Consider the following 13,481-nt stretch of genomic DNA (forward strand, 5'->3'; position numbering starts at 1 on the left):
TAGGTGAGTAGGTTAACTCTTTATTTACAAGACAGAATAGACACTAAACATTAAGTAAACCCTTCAAGGTAAACTTCATTACAGGTACTTACTTAAACTGAGTGCCTGAAGCACCAGGGAAACAGAAATTATATCTACAAATCGTGGCAAATACTTATCTAAATTGTGCACCCTTTACTACAGCACACCCCGTCCCCCCGCCCCGCCCCCCCACTTTCTAGCATTTTCAAGGCACGCTAATCTACTTGGTCCATGGCAACCTGAGAGCAAAAAGAGACTGTGTGGTTACTGCGTGCTAGATTTAAACTCTACTGGCACCGTGACATCATCAGCTAGTGAGAGGGACTGGAATGCTCCTTACACGGACCACTGTCTACCTCCCAAGAGGGAATGCCTTTCAATGAGCAGGTAAGTTAAGAGACTTACTGCAACACCAGCATCCATCAAATCTCTTGTGTCTAGGGAGTAGAAAGGTCATGGAGATGCTGTAGCACGAGGGAGTGAGTTTAAAAATAAGAAAGCTTTACTGGAGCAACCCAAATAATTTGTTTGAAGGGAATGAAAAAATCTTTCATAGGTTCAAATAAAAAAAAACAGAAAATGCTTTAAAAGCTGAGCAGGCAGCACCTTTGTAGGGAAAAATAAAGATAATGTTTGTAGAATAGTGTTTATAAGAGGTTAACAAAAGTTAGAAAGCAAGCATGTATTTCTGACATTTTAAAAAAAATTATTTCAGATTTGTACCATCTGTAGTCACTGGAATGAATGTTGGGCTGAAAGGATTGTTTACTGAAGAAAAACTGAGTAGATTTGTTTTGTACCACGCTATTTATGATTCTGAATAGCTTTATTGGTTAGGTGCTGTGAGGCTGTTACCCCTGTTTCAGAATCTAAACTTGCTAAGGGGGTGGCTTATTTTAGATTAGTGATGACGCTTTTCTTTCAGAGGTTTCTCTGTGCTAGAGAGCTGTGGATGCGGAGTCGCTAAGTGTATTCACTGCAAACCAGCTTTAAAAAAATTGCAAGAGACAGGCCCAGCCATTTTAAATACCCTTTATTGACTTTGCTCAGCCTCTGGCTTCATCAAGCAGGAGGCACAATGGAGTAGCGTCCCCAAGTACGGCTACCTATAGAAACTCATCTCCATCTTACATTTGTTTTAGGTTGGCATGCAAGCCACGATCTTAACAAATATGTCACAACAAAGCTAATTTGAGTCAAGACTGGTATCAAACAAGGCTACAGTATTTCCTCAACATTTTGTCCTATTTTTCACCACAGTACTGCACCTCCTTCCAACAAGTGTCCGCTGAAGGAAGATAACCTACAAGACTTTTGGGGGACTGTGCAACCCATAGTGTCTATAGACCCGAATCAAGGTTCTCATAACCTTAACAGGTGAGCTGCTGTGTGCAACTTCACATATTCAAAAGCTGGGTCCAAACCTTGTTGACTTACTCATTGAAACATATAGTACAAGTCAATGTGCTGCTTTAGGCTGTAATGAACAACATCCCCCTCTAATAAATTTCAGAAACTCTCAGATAAAGTTTCTGAAGCATACACAAGGGCAGGGGTGACTGCTATTCAGTAGACCATGAGTTTCTGCTCAGGTTTTAGGCCTTGATCTCCAAAAGCCCTTTGCCGCAATCATTGAAAGGCTCTGCTACTGCACTGAAGACAATGGTACATTTCATTATGAATGTCTTTTGTTGAGAGGTGGAACCTGAAACCTGAGAAAGAATCTGCATTTCCACAATCTTACTCTGAAACTTTATAATTAGTGGGTGGTGATGTTTGACAGGAACTGGTAGAAATGCTAACCTATTGTCTGCTGCAGTGGAAAAGCTGAAGATTTTTGGTGCTCATCCCCTGAATAGGTGTGAAAACATATGTCACCAGCATACAGCCATTATCTACCTACAGCAGGCACCAAAAGGCAATGGAAAGATGCTGAAGCTGTGTCTGTAAACTTCCCTCAATCCCCAGGCAGGAGGAACAGTGACAACAATATAACCAATTGCTATAAAAATCCATCTGGTCAACTCATGTCTTGCAAGGGAAGAAATCTACAATCTTCCCTCTTCAGAGTTATGTCTGTTTCCAGACTGGGTTAGTGTGATTAACTCTTAAATGACCTGTGGAAAAAGCTTAGTGAACCATTCAGTTTACCATTATCACTGCATTCAGAGAAACAGAATCAGGTTTAATATCACCAGCATATGTTGTGAAATTTGTTAACTTAGCAGCTGCAGTACAATGCAATACATGATAATACTGGAAAAATAAATAAGAAAATCCCTTACAGTAAGTATATATGTGTATTGAATATTTAAATTAAAATAGTGCAAAAACAAATAATGAAAGCGAGGCAGTGTTCATGGGTTCAATGTCCATTTAAGAATCAGATGGCAGAGGGGAAGAAGCTGTTCCTGAATTGCTAAGTGTGTGTCTTCAGGCTTCTGTACCTCCTACCTGATGGTAACAATGAGAAGAAGGCATGACCTGGGTAATGAAGGTCCTCAATGATGGGCACCGCCACTCCGAGACACCACTCCTTGAAAATGTCATGCATACTATGGATGCTAGTACCCAAGATGGGGCTGACTAATTTAATGACTTTCTGTAGCTTCTTTCAATCCTGTACAGTAGCTTCCCCCTCCCCCACACACAAGACAGTAATGCAGTCTGTCAGAATGCTACATGGTATATCTGTAGAAGTTTTCAAGTGTCTTAGGTGACTAACCAAATCTCCTGAAACTCCTAATGAAATATAGCCCCTGTCTTGCCTTCTTTATAGCTGCAATGATTATTTTGGGAGCAGGTTAGATCCTCAGAGATCTTGACAGCCAGGAACTTGAAGTTGCTCACTCTCTCCACTTCTGATCCCTCTATGAGGATTGGCTTGTGATCCCTTATCTACCCTTTCTGAAATCCACAATCAGCTCTTTGGTCTTACTGATGTTGCATGCAAGGTTGTTGCTGCGACACCACTCAGCTAGCTGGCATATCTTGCTCCTGTACATCCTCTCCTCCATCTGAGATTCTGCCAATAATGGTTGTATCATCAACAAATTTATAGAAAGAATAAAACCATGTAAGCCATCTGGCATCAACCTAGGCCCTGCATTCAACACAGTAGAATTACTCCAAGCACAGCTAACCTTGTAAAACTTCTTCAAAAATACCTTGGAACTGATGCCCAGATTGGGAGAGGTGTCCACAAAGTAATCAAGCAACAGCCTGACACATACCCAAGTGACAATATGGCAGAAGCCTCCATCATAGTTTTTAGTTATGTCCTGTCACTCTGGTAGCACAGTGGTGTATAGATGGGAAGAAGTGGCCCTTTGACTCCAGACCCTCATGCAATCTCATCTGAAGACCAGCATTCAAGCACTAGCTGCACCTCTAGACAAGTTGTTCTAGTATGTACAATGCTGGCATCTGTTTGACAATGTGAAAAATTACCTAGTTCACAAAAATCAAGATGAATGCAATCTAGCCAATTGCAATCAAATCAGTCTATTGTCAGTCATTAGCAAAGTCATCAGCAGTATTGCTGAATAGCATATACTCACCAATAACCTGCTGATTTTGCCAGAACCACTCAGTTCTTCATCAAAGCATTCATCCAAACATTGACCAAAGAGTTGAATTCCAGTGGTGAGGTGTAAATATCTACTCCTGATATCAAGATTTAACAAAGTGTGGCCTCAAAAAAGCCCTGATAAAGCTGAAATTCATTGGCATCAAAGAGAAAAACTGCAATGACTTCCAGTAGTATCTTGTACAAAGGAAAACGGTTGTGCAGTTGGAAGTTGGTCATCCTAGCCCCAGGTCTTCATTGTAGGAGTTTCTCGGGGCAACTGGCTTCAGCCATTTTATGAATTACCTTCTTTGAAATGGGGTTGGAAGAGACAATGTCACTCCACTCTTTAAGAAAGGAGGGAGGTAAAATACAGGAAATTATAGGCCAGTTAGCCTGTCTTCAGTTGTTGGCAAGATGTTGGAGTCCATTATTAAGGATGAGTTTTCAGGGGACTTGAAGGCACAAGATAAAATAGGCCTAAGTCAGCAAGTGACAATCTTGGCTGATGAATCTGTTAAATCTTTTGAGGAACTAACAGTCAGGATAGATAAAGGTCAGTGGATGTTGTCTACTTGGATTTTCAGAATACCTTTACAAAAGTGCTGCACTTGAGGCTGCCAAACAAGATAAGAGCCCATGGTATTACAGGAAAGATACTAGTGTGTATAGAGATTGGCTGACTGGCAGGAAACAAAAAGTGGGAACAATAGGTTGGCTGTTGGTGATTAGTGGTAATTCTGTAGGAATCAGTGTTGGAACTGCTTATTTTCATGTAATGTCAATTGTCTGGATGACAGAATTGATGGCATTGTGGCCAAATTTGTGAACAACACAAGATAGGTGGAGGGACAGGTTGTTTTGAGGAAGCAGGGAGTCTGCAGAAGGACTTAGTCAGATTAGAAGTGGCAGATGGAATGTAGTGTAGGAAATGTGTGGCCATGTACCTTTGTAGAAGGAATAAAATGCAGCCTATTTTCTAAATGGGGAGCAAATTCAGAAATCAGAGATGCAAAGAGACTTGAGAGTCCTCATGCGGGATTCCCTAAAGGTTAACTTACTGCTTGAGTTAGTGGTAAAGAAAGCAAAAGCAATTGTCAGGCCCCTCCCAATCTCTACCCAGTTAACAGGAGTCACCTGCCACTCATTTCCAATGCATCACCAGCAGCCTATTTAAAACAAACTCTCATCTACAGTCCTTGTCCATTCATTGAATTGGCCAGTAGTTCCTAGCCAATTACCATGTTGCTTTGTGTTAAGTATCTGTCCTCTTATGTTTTGTTGCCTATCGTGGCTTGTTATTTTGCAGTTTATTATTAAAGTGATCGCTCTCTACTAAGTTGTTTCTGTTGATGTGCATTTGAGTCAAGCCTCCTCTATATTTCCTAATAGTAATTGGCCCAGCAGAGTTTGCACGCCTAAAGAAAAGCATCTGCAGGCATGTGCGCATGGTCCAGAAACAGTAGGAAATCATTGGCCATCTGCTCACTACTATCAACTAACTTTCTGTCTCATAATAACAACCATGTGCCAGTCAACCTCCTCCCTTGGAGCCCTGAATTCCGGTGCCCAAAAGCTTCAATGGATCCCCCAATCTGATGCCTCAACTTCCTGTCCCATGTGTCTTGCACTTCGAGCTGCAGCCACTTCTGTATTAAATTGTCCGAGCCAACATTGCCTTTGTCGTCTCTCTCTCTCTCTCTCTTTCTCTTGACTGGGTGAATTCTGACTTGGGCTGCCACTAATTGGGACAATAAAACCACCATCTGCAATAATATGAGGAATTCAATGCTGAAATGCGCCAGGTTTTCAACCATCCGGGAAGTGGAAGGGAGGCAGCAGATCAGATACTTCATCTGTGTTTAGGCTCAAATTAAGTGCTGGATTATACCATGGAAATCAGGACCCTTGTGTTTGAGTGCAGCTGGAATGCAGTGGAACTGATGGTCCATTGCCGTCACAGTTCCTGGTGCACTGAATCGGAATCGGAATCAGGTTTATTATCACCGGCATGTGACATGAGATTTGTTAACTTAGCAGCAGCAGTTCAATGCAGTACATAATCTAGCAGAGAGAGAAAAAAATAATAAATAAAATAAAACATAATGAATAAACAAGTATAACCAATTACATATATTGAATAGATTATTTTAAAGTGTGCTAAAACAGAAATACTGTATATTTTTTAAAAAGCTTCAAAGTCCATTTAGGAATGGGGTGGTAAAGGAGAAGAAGTTGTTCCTGAATCACTGATCGTGTGCCTTCAGGCTTTTTTATCTCGTACCTGAATGTAACAGTGAGAAAAGTGCATGCCCTGGGTGCTGGAGGTCTTTAATAATGGACACTGTCTTTCTGAGACAGTGCTTCCTAAAGATGTCCTGGGTACTTCATTGGCTAGTGCCCAAGATGGAGATGACCAGATTAACGACCTTCTGCAGCTTCTTTCGGTCCTGTGCAGTAGCCCCTCCATACCAGACAGTGATGGCAGCCTGTCAGAATGCTCTCCACGGTATAACTGTAGAAGTTTTTGAGTGTATTTGTTGACATGCCAAATTGCTTCAAACTCCTAATAAAGTATAGCTATTGTCCTGCCTTCTTTATGACTACATCAATATGTTGGGACCAGGTTAGATCCGCAGAGATCTTGACACCCAAGAACTTGAAGCTGCTCACTCTCGCCACTTCTGATCCCTCTATGAGGATTGGTATGTGTTCCTTTGTCTTACCCATCCTGAAGTCCACAGTCAGCTGTTTCGTCTTACTGATGTTGAGTGCCAAGTTGTTACTGCAGTACCATTCCGCTAGTTGGCATATCTCACTCCTGTACGACTTCTCGTCACCACCTGAGGTTCTACCAACAATGGTTGTATCATCAGCAAATTTGTAGATGAGGTGTCTACCTGGAAGATCCCCTCTGACCTCGAAAGCCTCATTACTCTGTCCCTCCATATTGACAGGGATCTCATGGAATGACCCTCTAGATCAACAGCCAGAACTCAAGTTCCATTCCCAGAATGATTTCAGGCAGCAGGACCCTCATCAGCCACCAGAACCCCTGCAGTTAGGGCGAGCTCCCTTAACCTCTCAAGAGTGTGAGAGTCGGTGGAGAAACAACTTGTGTGCTCACTGCAGGGAAGCCGATCACCTACACATCAAACGGCAACACCAGGTAGAGACGAGAGGCCTTCTATCCAGTAAGCTTCCCTTGGCTCCTCGTTTCAGCACCGTAGTCCAACTCACTCTTTCTGTCCTCCTCCACAGCCTGATGGATCTATGCACACAGAAGGCTCTGGTGGATTCTGCTGCAGTTTTCTGGTCTATCTGTGTATGCACCTTGGACTCCCTATAAAACCTAACTCTCACCCCTTCTGCATCATAGCCATTGACGGACATCCCTTGGGGTCTGGGATGGTCAGAGTGCGCACATGGCCAGTGCACATGAGCACTGCGAGTCCACCCAATTCCTCCTCTCCTTTCATCTTGGTTTACCCCTTTCTTTCCACTCATGACCCTTGCTTTGCCTGGTCATCTGATTCACTGCTGAGTTAGGGACCCACCTGCCTGCCACCTTAGTTAACTTCACCCTGGGGACGGTGGAAACTCTCAAACTCACCAAACTCTTGCAGGAATACCACAACTTGGCCATCATCTTCAGTAGAAGGAAACCTGGCACCCTATTGCTTCACAGACAACATGACAGTGCGATCGACCTATTCCTGGGCACCACACATCCCTGTGGTTGTTTGTTCACCATCACCCCTTCTGAGACCCAAGCCATGAATGACTACACCGCCAAAGCACTACATCATGGCTTCATTTGACCATTCCAGTCCCCAGCTGTGCAGGATTCTTCTTTGTCAAGAACAAAGATAGGGTTCTTCATTCCTCCATTGACTACCATGGACTCAACAAAATCACCACTTAGAACCTCTAAACTCCACCTCCCCCCCCCCCCCCAATGGACAGCGTATTTGGAAAAACTCCCCAGGGCCCAGATGTTCACCAAGCTGGATCTACAGAGCATATGCGTCCTGATCCTTATCTGCCAGGGGAATGAATGGAAATTGGTGTAAATAATACCCACTAGTCACTAAAGAGCTTCCTCTACACCCGTGAGAGCCAACATAGTTTGGGGGAACACGTTTTGAGCACCTTTAATCTCTCCACAACACAGAGGATTTCCCGTAGCCAACCATTCCCCATTCCCACTCTGACATGTTGGTCCACTCCTCCTCTGCTGCCACACTAAGGCCACTCTCAAGTTGGAGGAGGAATACCTCATATTATGTTTGGTTAGTCTCCAATCGGATGGCATGAACATCAATAGCTAAAACTTCTGGTAATTTTTCCCCCACCCCTTCTTTCCTTTTCCGTTTCTGATTCTTTCTCCCCCATCCTTCCCTTCTCACCTGTCTATCACCTCGTCCTGATGCTCCTCCTCTTTCTGTCTCCCATGGTCCATTCTCCTCCTCTAAGTGACTCCTCCTTCTTCAGTTCTTTACCTTTCCCACCTACTACCTCCCAGCTTCTTACTTCAAACCCCTCCCCCACCCACATACCTTCTCACTCATTGGTTTCACCTATCATCTTCCAGTTTGTACTCCTTCTCCTGCCTCCTCCTCCTTATTCTGGCTTCTAGTCTCTTCCCCCTTCCTTTCCAGTCCTGATAAAGGGTCTTGTTCTGAAATGTCAACTCTATTCCACTTCATCAATGCTGCCTGATCTGCAGTTCCTCCAACACTTGGTGTGTGTGTTGCACAAAATATTCCCCTTTTGGTACAATGTTGAAGGCTCCACAAATATACAACTAACCAGAAGGTTAAGTGACAAAACATTTCACTACTGAACGTTTACCCCCATCTTAAGCAGTGGAGGTACACCTTTAACAATGTTCTAATTGTAGGAAAATTCTTCTAGTCATTGCCTATGTAGTTTCAATGGGATAGAGAATGTCCCATAGCCAATAAGTTGGTTTAATTAGCAATGAAGTATCAGTTGGAAGTTAAAATGTGTACAGTTTTATATCCTGAAGACTGGTTCTTGGTCCTTAGTAAAGGAGGCAGTCCCTGTCTGTATGCAACATGCTCAGACACCACTCAGACACATAAAATTCATGACCATTTCCAACAGAATAGAGTATAACTCACTTGGTATTCAACAGCATTGTCATCACAAAGTCCCACATTATACAGAACCCCAACTGGACCAAAATCAGGTTCAGTGTCTTAGGTATATTTTGTGACTTTTTTGTTTTGCAGCAGCAGTACAGTGTAATACATAATAATAAAAAACTACAATTGACAATAAGAAAATATACAAGTAAAATTAAATTCAGAAAATTAAATAAGTAGTGCAAAATAAGAGCAAAAAAAGTAAAAAAAATAATGAGATAGTGTACATGGGTTCATTGTCCGTTCAGAAATCTGATGGCGGAGAGGAAGAAGCTGTTCTAAAATGTTGAATGTGTGTCTTCAGGCTCTTGTACCTCCTCCTTGATGGTAGTAATGAGAAGTGGGCATGTTCTGGGTGATGGGTGATGGATGATGGGCATTATTGATGATGGATGCAGCTTTTTTGAGTCATTGCCTTTTGAAGATGCCCTAGATGCTGGTGAGGCTAGTGCTCATGATGGAGCTGGCTGTTTGCAACTTCCTGTAGCTTTTTCCAGTCCGGTGCTGTCCTCCATACCAGATAGTGATGCAACCAGTTAGAATGCTGTCCATGGTAATCTGTAGAAATATGCTAGTCTTTGGTGACATACCAAATTTCCTCAAACTCCTAATTCGCTGTAATTCTTTGTTATTGCATCAATATGGTGGGCCCAGGATAAATCTTCAGATATCTGTATGTAACCATATAATTACTCTGGCGATAGGAATAGTCAGAGGTTAGACATTTTGTGATGTGTTTTACTTCTGCCATCACAGAGCCTTTCCACTCCCTTCAAGGTGTTTGATGGGTTATTTGCTTGGATGAGTGCAGCTCCAACAGCATCCAAGATTCATAGCACTGTCCAGGGCAAAGCAGCCTTCTTGATTGACATCTAATTCACCATCCTGACCATGCTTGATGCATGGTGGCCGCACTATATTAAAAAGCACTGCTGTTATAGTTGAACAATAGCCCCCACCCTGTGAAGTTCATGGTCTTCAAGAACATAGGAACTCTACCACATGTCGATTCCCCCACACCATCTTGACTTGGAATGGTGATTGGTTCCTGATTATTGCTGGATCTAATTCCTGGAATTTCCTAACAACGCTGTTGGAATGTCTTAACTGGAAAGACTGTGGGTTTGGCAATAAATGTTGATTTTCCTATGATGCCCCGATATTGAGAAATAAAAGAAAGGCTCTAATGATCTGCTAGGCAAATTGTGGTGTAATGCCCCTTCTGATGCTTTGTCAATGTCTCCATTATAACCAAATAAAAAAGGAGAAAGGTGAGTGGGAAGGCAAATACAACAATGCAGAAAGAGAGTGGGAGACAGACAGACAATGGTGCAGTTACAGTATATATTTGTCCATGAACAATGCAATGAGAAATCAACTAGTTTAATTTTAATTGTAGATCCTGAAGGTTGAAGGAATGTGGGAGTAATGTATCTGTACCGCACATTTTTAGCTACTCTGAGTCAGCTTATAACTATTACCTTGGACATACTCCCACAGTTTGAGCATCATGGCAAAAACATGACAGAAGACAGAAGCTAGCATGACAAAATTCAAGAATTTTGAAGAAATACAAAATGCTGCTTTCCTCCTGTTTTCTGTCATTCCTGTGGTGATTAGATACATTCAAAATCACAGTGAACATTTTATTCTCTTAAATGTAACAAAACATTTGTTGATGACTGTTGTAAAATGTTTATTTTTAACTTCTTCAAGGGAATCTTAAATGAATAAGGGTGAACCATACTTTGAGGATGACATCTTAAGAATGAAGCTTAAGAAGGAAATTAGGAGAGCCAGAAGGGGCCATGAGAAAGCCAGCAAGGACTAAGGAAAACCCCGAGGCATTCTACAAGTATGTGAAGAGCAAGAGGATAAGACGTGAAAGAATAGGACCTATCAAGTGTGACAGTGGGAAAGTGTGTATGCGTCCGGAGGTAATAGCAGAGGTACTTAATGGATACTTTACCTCAGTATTCACTATGGAAAAGGATCTTGGTGATTGTAGTGATGACTTGCAGCAGACTGAAAAGCTTGAGCATGTAGATATTAAGAAAGAGGATACGCTGGAGCTTTTGGAAAGCGTCAAGTTGGATAAGTCGCTGGGACTGGATGAGATGTACCCCAGTCTACTGTGGGAGGCAAGGGAGGAGATTGCTGAGCTTCTGGCGATGATCTTTGCATCATCAATGGGGACGGGAGAGGTTCCGGAGAATTGGAGGGTTGTGGATGTTGTTCCTTTATTCAAGAAAGGGAGTAGAGATAGCCCAGGAAACTATAGATCAGTGAGTTTTAACTCAGTGGTTGGTAGGTTGATGGAGAAGATCCTGAGAGGCAGGACTTATGAACATTTGGAGAGATATAATATGACTAGGAATAGTCAGCATGGCTTTGTCAAGGGCAGGCCGTGCCTTACGAGCCTGACTGAATTTTCTGAGAATGGGTCTAAACACATTGATGAAGGAAGAGCAGTAGATATAGTTTATGTGGATTTCAGCAAGGCATTTGATAAGGTACTCTGTGCAAGGCTTATTGAGAAAGTAAGGAGGCATGGGATCCAAGGGGACATTGCTTTGTGAATCCAGAACTGGCTTGCCCACACAAGACAAAGAGTGGTTGTAGACGGGTCATATTCTGCATGGAGGTCGGTGACCAGTGGTGTGCCTCAGGGATCTGTTCTGGGACCCTTACTCTTCGTGATTTTTATAAATGACCTGGTTGAGGAAATGGAGGGATGGGTTAGTTAGTTTGCTGATGACACAAAGGTTGGGGCTGCTGTGGATAGTGTGGAGCACTGTCAGAGGTTACAGCATAACATCGATAGGATGAAAAACTGGCTGAGAAGTGACAGATGGAGTTCAACCTAGGTAAGTGTGAGGTGGTTCATTTTGGTAGGTCAAATATGATGGCAGAATATAGTATTAATGGTAAGACTCTTGGCAGTGTGGAGGATCAGAGGGATCTTAGGGTCCAAGTCCATAGGACGCTCAAAGCTGCTGCGCAGGTTGACTCTGTGGTTAAGAAGGTGTACGGTGTTTTGGCCTTCATCAATCGTGGAATTGAATTAAGGAGCCGAGAGGTAATGTTGCAGCTATATGGGACCCTGGTACCCCACTTGGAGTACTGTGCTTAGTTCTGGTCGCCTCACTACAGAAAGGATGTGGAAGCCATAGAAAGGCTGCAGAGGATATTTACAAGGATGTTGCCTGGATTGGGGAGCATGCCTTATGAGAATAGGTTGAGTGAACTCGGCCTTTTCTCCTTGGAGCGACGGAGGATGAGAGATGACCTGATAGAGGTGTATAAGATGATTGTGTGGATAGTCAAAGGCTTTTTCCCAGGGATGAAATGGTTGCCACAAGAGGACCCAGGTTTAAGGTGCTGGGGAGTAGGTACAGAGGAGATGTCAGGGGTAAGTTTTTTTATTCAGAGAGTGGTGAGTGTGTGGAAAGGGCTGCCGGCAACAGTGGTGGAGGTGAATACAATAGGGTCTTTTAAGAGATTTTTGGATAGGCACATGGAGCTTAGAAGAATAGAGGGCTATGGGTAAGCCCAGTAATTTCTAAGGTAGGGACATGTTCAGCACAACTTTGTGGGCTGAAGGGCTTGTATTGTGCTGTAGGTTTTCTATGTTTCTATCTGTAATTCTGTTTGCATACTGGTTGTTTCAGCTACTAATTGAGTACTTAATGCAGTACCGGTAGGTTGTGAGTTCAAATCCCATTTCAGAGAAATAAACAGAAATCAAGCCTAATGTTTGAGTACAGTCATGAAGAATTTGTTCTGAAAGAACTGTGATTACATGTCAGGAATATTTGACTATAAAACCATTTGAAATAAACCAAAATAATGAAAAGTGTTATATACCGTACTTGGAAGCATACCATTTAAAAATTCTTACACATTAGTGCTAGGTTTCCTATTTCCCCAGAAGCTTCTGCACACCACAGAATCATGTAAATCCCAGGAAAGACAGAAAAGACACAAAAAACATCCAATACCTGCTTAGGAATAATGTTGTTCCTCTTTAGGTGTCTAGATTTTCCCTGGTCCAGAGTTAGGTGAATACTTGTTATTAGACAGGTGAGAGTCAAAAGTCCTTTGGATAAGTACATCATGCATGACATTTCACCAAGTAGCCCAACCTCTATTGTCAGGAAATAAATCAAGGGAAGAATGACTAAACAGTTGGAAATTTTCATCTGGTCATAGATTCAGAATGGATTTGCAAATGATAAATCCTATCTAAAAAAAAGATTGAGTAGATAATCCAAGTAGTAGACAGAGAATGAAATGGACTTACTGAAGCCTTCAGAATAAGTTTACCTAAAACTGAAACTATTGAAATTGAAGGAAGTTCGTTAGCTTGGCCTGGAAATCCACCAACTCACCAGACAGAAAGTAGGGATAACAGACTTCCATTCAAATTGGAATGGAATCGCATTCTCCCTGTGACCACATGGGTTTCCTCTGGGTGCTCTGGTCTCCAAACACAGTCCAAAGACATACCAGTTGGGAAGTTAATTGGTCATTGTAAATTGGCCCAAAATGAGGCTTGGATTGAATCAGGAGATTGCTGGGCAGCGTGGCTGGAAGGGCCTATTCTGCGCTGTATATCAATCAATCAATCAATCAATCAATAAATAAATAAACAAATAAGTAAATAAATAGATAGATAAGCAGGGTGTGATTCATGATGTATACAAAGATCTATATTGTGG

The sequence above is a fragment of the Hemitrygon akajei genome, chromosome 8, assembly GCF_048418815.1.
Source record: "Hemitrygon akajei chromosome 8, sHemAka1.3, whole genome shotgun sequence".
NCBI lineage: Eukaryota > Metazoa > Chordata > Chondrichthyes > Myliobatiformes > Dasyatidae > Hemitrygon > Hemitrygon akajei.